The sequence below is a fragment of the Balaenoptera physalus genome, assembly GCF_965194825.1.
Source record: "Balaenoptera physalus genome assembly, chromosome: 1".
NCBI lineage: Eukaryota > Metazoa > Chordata > Mammalia > Artiodactyla > Balaenopteridae > Balaenoptera > Balaenoptera physalus.
The window spans coordinates 82,929,179-82,935,502 of record NC_138882.1 but is presented as its reverse complement, the minus strand read 5'-3'; positions in this window follow the sequence as shown (position 1 = coordinate 82,935,502).

The following is a 6,324-nucleotide window of genomic DNA, read 5'->3' as shown; positions in this document are numbered from 1 at the left end:
TCTTAGACCACCTGATTCAGAATCATCTGGGACACTTGTTAAAAAATGCAGATTCCAGGCTCCAGACCGAGAGTCCTTTTTCTAGTCCTTCTGTTTTCCTCTTAAAATGTAATATTTAAGATCATAACCACCAGAGAGAGGGATGATGGTTTTTAGTGCTGAGAATTAGTCTGCCCCTTTAATTGGAAGTATTTCCAAAAGTAATGCTAAGACTGGCTGATTCTGTTCTCTTATTTATTCATTAGTCAAGAAATATTTTTTAATTGAGTCTCTATCATATGCCAGGTACTGGGGATACAAGACATTGATGAGCAAGAGTCCTGCATTTGAGGAGCTTAGAAGAAGACAAGCATTAATCAATTAATCACACTAATAAATATTTAATCACAAACTGAGAAATGCCCTGAAAGAAAAGGAACACTGTGTGTACACGCAAGTAGTAGAGAGAAAGGAAGCAAGAGAAAAAGTTTAAAACTTTTTAAAGTTTCAGTTAAGGAACTATAAAACATTTTTAAATTGCAAAACTAACATAATAAGCATATTATAAGAACCCTGGAAAATAGAGAAGAGGAAAAAAAAATCAAGATTCCAAAACCTTAACAACAATTATGTCTTTAGTCTTATTTCCTGTACATTTATTCCCCTGATACCTTACTCAGGATCATTGTAGAAAACACATAAAATAAAGTACAATTCATAGGAACTGGAAAAAATCCACCTACAGGCAAACAGTATTAATTTGGGCATATCCTTCCAATTTCTTTGAACTACCTTATGATTCCAATCACAGTATGTATATAATTTTGCATATTACTTTTTTCTAACATGATAATATAATAACAATGATGGTAAGAGTATCTTGGCACTCAAGATGTTTTTGGCTATAATTAACAGAAAACCCAATTCAAATTGGCTTACACATTAAGAATATGGATCGGTTCACCTAACTGGAAGTCCAGAGGCAGGTTAGGCTTCAGAGTTGACTCAGCAAAAGGTCACTAATACTATGAGGGGCCCAGCTTCTTTCTGTGGGCCATTCTGACCTTCAATGCTAGCTTAATCATAAGGCTTTTATGATATTTATAGAAGCACCCCCCCGGGGAGGGAAAGGACCTCTCCTAGAAAAATAAGGTCAATCATTCCCAGAAGCCTCTAGCTATTCTTTCCTCTTATCTTGCTGGTCCAAAATGTGTCACATGGTCATTTCTGAACCAATCACAGGCAAGGAGGATGGGATTATCTTTAGGCCATTTAGGACTGTCCTGGAACTAAGTATGGGAGATGGGGGGATTCTTGAGTAAAACATTTCCTTTGGAAGAAAGAACTGATGCAGGGTGGGCAATGAATGAAGAACATCACATAGTTGGTTTTTTTTTTTTGGCCGCCCCGTGCAGCTTGTGGGATCTTAGATCCCCGACCAGGGACTGAACCTGGGCCCTCAGCAGTGGAAGTGTGGAGTCCTAACCACTGGACTGCCAGGGAATTCCCACATAGTTTTCTATAGTACCTTTCACTCCAAGGTATTTTCTCCTGTAATCTTGTAACAAACTCTCTGAGAAGAGTTGCCAACCTACCAAGTGCCTCACCTACCAATCTCATCCATCCCCCATACCTTGTGGTTTGAAAAGACAAACAGCCTAGTGCTTGAAGTCTTCTTTAAATAATTCAAGGGCTTCCCTGGTGGCGCAGTGGTTAAGAATCCGCCTGCCAATGCAGGGGACACAGGTTCGGGCCCTGGTCCGGGAAGATCCCACATGCCGAGGAGCAACTAAGCCTGGGTGCCACAGCTACCGAAGCCCACACACCTAGAGCCCTTGCTCTGCAACAAGAGAAGCCACCGCAATGAGAAGCACACGCACTGCAACGAAGAGTAGCCCCTGCTCGCTGCAACTAGAGAAAGCCCTCGTGCAGCAATGAAGACCCAACGCAGCCAAAAATAGATAAATTAGATAAATAAATAAATAAATTTAAATTAAATAAATAAAATACAAAATAATAAACAAAATTTTTAAAAAAATTATTTAAAAATAATAATAATTCAAGAACAACATAAGTTTTAGCAATAGGGCATAATTTTTCAGAAAACTGAGAACAATTTATTCTCATTCAGTATAACTTTTACAAGATTGTAAGCTGGAGAGTATCTCAATTGCCTAAAAGCATATTAGGTCAAATACACCTTCTGAGCACCTCTAATAAATGCTCAAAGCTCTGCTTGGCGTTCAAGAACAAACTCCTAGAGGAGGTCTTAAAGCTCAGCAGGCCCAGGAATAGATGTGCTAACAGAAAAATCGATAAGAGCCTGGGAATTCATTAGCTGCTCTCGTGTTCAAGTCTGGGGAGCTGGTAATTCACCTCAAACATCATGGTAAACCTCACTCTAATTGAAAAGCTCTGACAAGCTGTAAGGAGGGACTCATTTTCTTTTTAATAGTAATAGCAAAAATAGCTAACACGATTGAATGCTTATCAATGCTGGGCACTATTTTAAGGACTTTATAAATTTAAAACTCAATCCTTCCAACAACCCTGCTGGATATGTGCTATTATTATGCCCATTTAACAGATGAGAAAACTGAAGTCCAAGGAGTGGGACTTCACTGGTGGTGCAGTGGTTAAGAATCCACCTGCCAACATGGGGGACACGGGTTTGAGCCCTGGTCCGGGAAAATCCCACATGCCGTGGAGCAACTAAGCCCATGCACCACAACTACTGAGCCTGCGAGCCACAACTACTGAGCACCGTGTGCCACAGCTACTGAAGCCCATGTGCCTAGAGCCCGTGCTCCGCAACAACAGAAGCCACTGCAATGAGAAGCCTGTGCACCGCCAACAAAGAATAGCCCCTGCTTGCCACAACTAGAGAAAGCCCACGTGTAGCAACAAAGACCCAACACGGCCAAAAATAAATAAATGTATTTAAAAAAAAAAAAAGTCCAAGGAGTTTAAACAACTTGTTCCAAGTTCCACCACTTACAAGCAATGCAGCTCAGATTCACCCTGTGCACTCTGACTCCAGAACCTCTTTTTTCTACCATAACTACTGGTGGAGACTTCAAAGAAAGATGCAAACAGAGGCTACGGGAACTAATGCAAATTAAATGTATTCATGCTCTTGATGCCAATGTCCTCAAGAATGTTTTAGAGGGTCATCTGCTACTGTACGAAACTGGACATTTTCATGATTTACATTCACTCACACCAAATCAGCCTCTTCTCAGGCATTTTTCCAAGTTAACATTTAAACATTATTGTTTACCAAGGAGTTGAAACTCCTGCTTGTCCTCCACCCCCTTTCACTCTCCCACCATCTGATTTGATCAAATCTCGCAGGAGATTTTGCACTTTAGAATTAGAGGCACCCAAAGAACAGAACTGAAACTCCAAGAGCTGTATGCTTGTTTTCATTCACTGTTGAATTCCCAACACCCAACACGAAGCCTCGGCATTCAGTAGGCACTCAGTAAAGGTTTGTCAAATAAAGGCAGACAGGCAGTGAACAAAATACTGTCTAGGAAGCAGACCTAAAGCAAACAGAAAAAGCCTTTGCCTCTTCTTCCTATTTACTCTGAGTCAGAGTTTCAAAAGAAGTTTGGTCTAGAGTTGTTTTTTTGGTGGTGGCGGTGAATGTATATTAGCTGCAACCAGACCCACATACCCTCTTGAGGAGTCTAAGGATATGAAAGTAAGGATAGCCTCAGTGTTTTGGGTGGGACTTTGCAAGTTATTTCTGACTAAATTGTATGTGCATGCATGCCTTCCAGGCCAGCAGAGATTTATGTCGATTGCACCATATTTGAGTACATAGTTAGACTCACCTTCACATAAACCATAAGTTTCTCTGCCTCCACTCTCTCACCTACACACTCCTCTGCAAGGAAAATAAGAAAAGTATCTGGTGGGGGATATTTCTGGAGCTAAAGATTTTCTCCTGGCTCAGAGCAAACTGTAATAAACTCTAGTAATAACCAGCTCTGGGAAGGGCAGGAAATGACACATGTCCCCACCCCAGCAGCTTTTGTTCAAAAAACTGGGTGACTTCATGATATAATCATGTGTGCTGGGGAATGTACACACTGAACCAAAAGCTGCTCATCATGTTTTTTTCTTCTTTTTTAAAGCAAGGACTATCAGACAAAGCTAAAATATTTCAGTAATTTTGTCTCAAGGCCAACTCATATTTAAAAGTTGATTGGAGGGACTTCCCTGGTGGCGCAGTGGTTAAGAATCCACCTGCCAATGCAGGGGACGCGGGTTCGAGCCCTGGTCCGGGACGATCCCACATGCCGCGGAGCAACTAAGCCCGTGTGCCACAACTACTGAGCCTGCGCTCTAGAGCCCGCGAGCCACAACTACTGAAGCCCGCGCGCCTAGAGCCTGTGCTCGGCAACAAGAGAAGCCACTGCAATGAGAAGCCCGTGTACTGCAACGAACTGTAGCCCCCGCTCGCTGCAACGAAGACCCAATGCAGCCAAAAATAATTAATTTTTAAAAAGTTGATATATATTAATATATATATTTTTATATACATATATATTTCAAAATATCCCAAACATTAAGACCTAACAGCACTTTGTGCTATCCAATGGCTTCCTTCATAACAAGGTATGAATTTATATTTCTTGCCTGTCCCTACAGCCAAAGCCCTTGTTCCCTTACTCATGAACTACTAGAGCAGACTTCTTGTTGCTTACTTCCAGTTGCTCCCCATCCCCACACCATTCTACATAGAGCCACAATTTTCCACATCTGTTAACTACAACTCATCACTGCTTTAAACAGTCCTCCAATGATCTACCAAGACACTTTGACATCATCAAGCTCAGTGATTCCTAATCCAAGAATGGCTGCATGGCTACAATCAGAATCCTGGGAGGTTTTTGTTTTAATATAGATTCCCGGGTCCTATCAGAAATCTATGAAATCAAAATCTCCAGAGGTTAAAGTGAGAAAATGAGAAAAAACAAAACAGCTCTCTAGTTGTGATGCACGGGCTTCTCATTGTGGTGGCTTCTCTTGTTGCAGAGCACGGGCTCTAGGTGCTGGCTGGCGGGCTCCAGAGCGCAGGCTCAGTAGTTGCGGCGCACGGGCTTAGTTGCTCTGCGGCATATGGGATCTTCCTGGACCAGGGCTCGAACCCGTGTCCCCTCGAGCCCTTCCTGGACCAGGGCTCGAACCCGGATTCTTTTTTTTTTTTTGGCAGGATTCTTAACCACTGCGCCACCAGGGAAGTCCCTAAGCCATCTTTTAAAGCCAAGTGTTTGTCAAAGTTAACAAGGACTTTTAAAAATAAGACTTCAAATTTGTCTCACCCTTCTCAAGACTGACTTTGGAAAAAGTGCAACACTGCCAATTATTTGTCAATGGCGTACTAAACTCGTATAAGCAATTTTTTTTTTTTAAAGAAAATAAGCAATACATATGGGGAATGAGGAATTTCAGAAATTACATCTCTGATCTTATCTCTTCATTATTCTATTCAGGTCAAATTCAATCTCTCCTCAATTTTGCCTCCTCTCCCATTCACTCTTAAAGAGTCGGCTCCACTGATCTGCCCGAGCTATGTTAATTCCTTCCTTAATTCCTTCCTTCTTTGAATCCTTGTAACACTCTGACTTTGAAGCACCTAATCTGTTACTTTAAGATTGATCTCCAGTTGTTTTGTATATGCAAATTTAATCCAGAGCAGGGATATTTTACAGCCCTCTGAATCCCTCACAGCTCTTAAAGCAAACAGTGCTTAGTGCACATAAGTGTCCATAAATACTTTGACTGTAATTCCACTGTCTATCCTAACAGAGGTTACATTAGAACATGGAATGCTCCTCTTCCATTACCCATTTTAATAGTGGACACACTGACAGTTACTGATCTACTCAATAAATGTTAAATCATGAGGACACAAAAATATATTCCCTTAATGTCCAAACTAAGTCCTCTCTACCAACACTGATGCCCATTTAGAGTAGTGGAGATAAAAGCAACGACCTTCACATAAAAAATTATTCCTCATTCTCTCACATTTAGTTTACATCCTTGAAACAACTTTAGTTAACCCTTGATCAGGTGGGCAAACGCACTACCACTTTCAACATGTTTTTCCCATCTGCCCACCAAAGAGGTAGGCTCTTTTTTTAAAATTTTGCCTTGTCCCTTCGCCTCTCCCCAGAGATGCTGGGTTATCAGTGGGGTCTCTCCAGCACCTGCCCTGGAAGCAGCAGTTCACTCTGCGACCTAAGTTCTCCAATGGCATGGCCAAATACCAAGTGTCATCCATCTGCTGGCTCCAGGACAGTGGGCAGTCCTTTAGGGTCAGGAATCAGA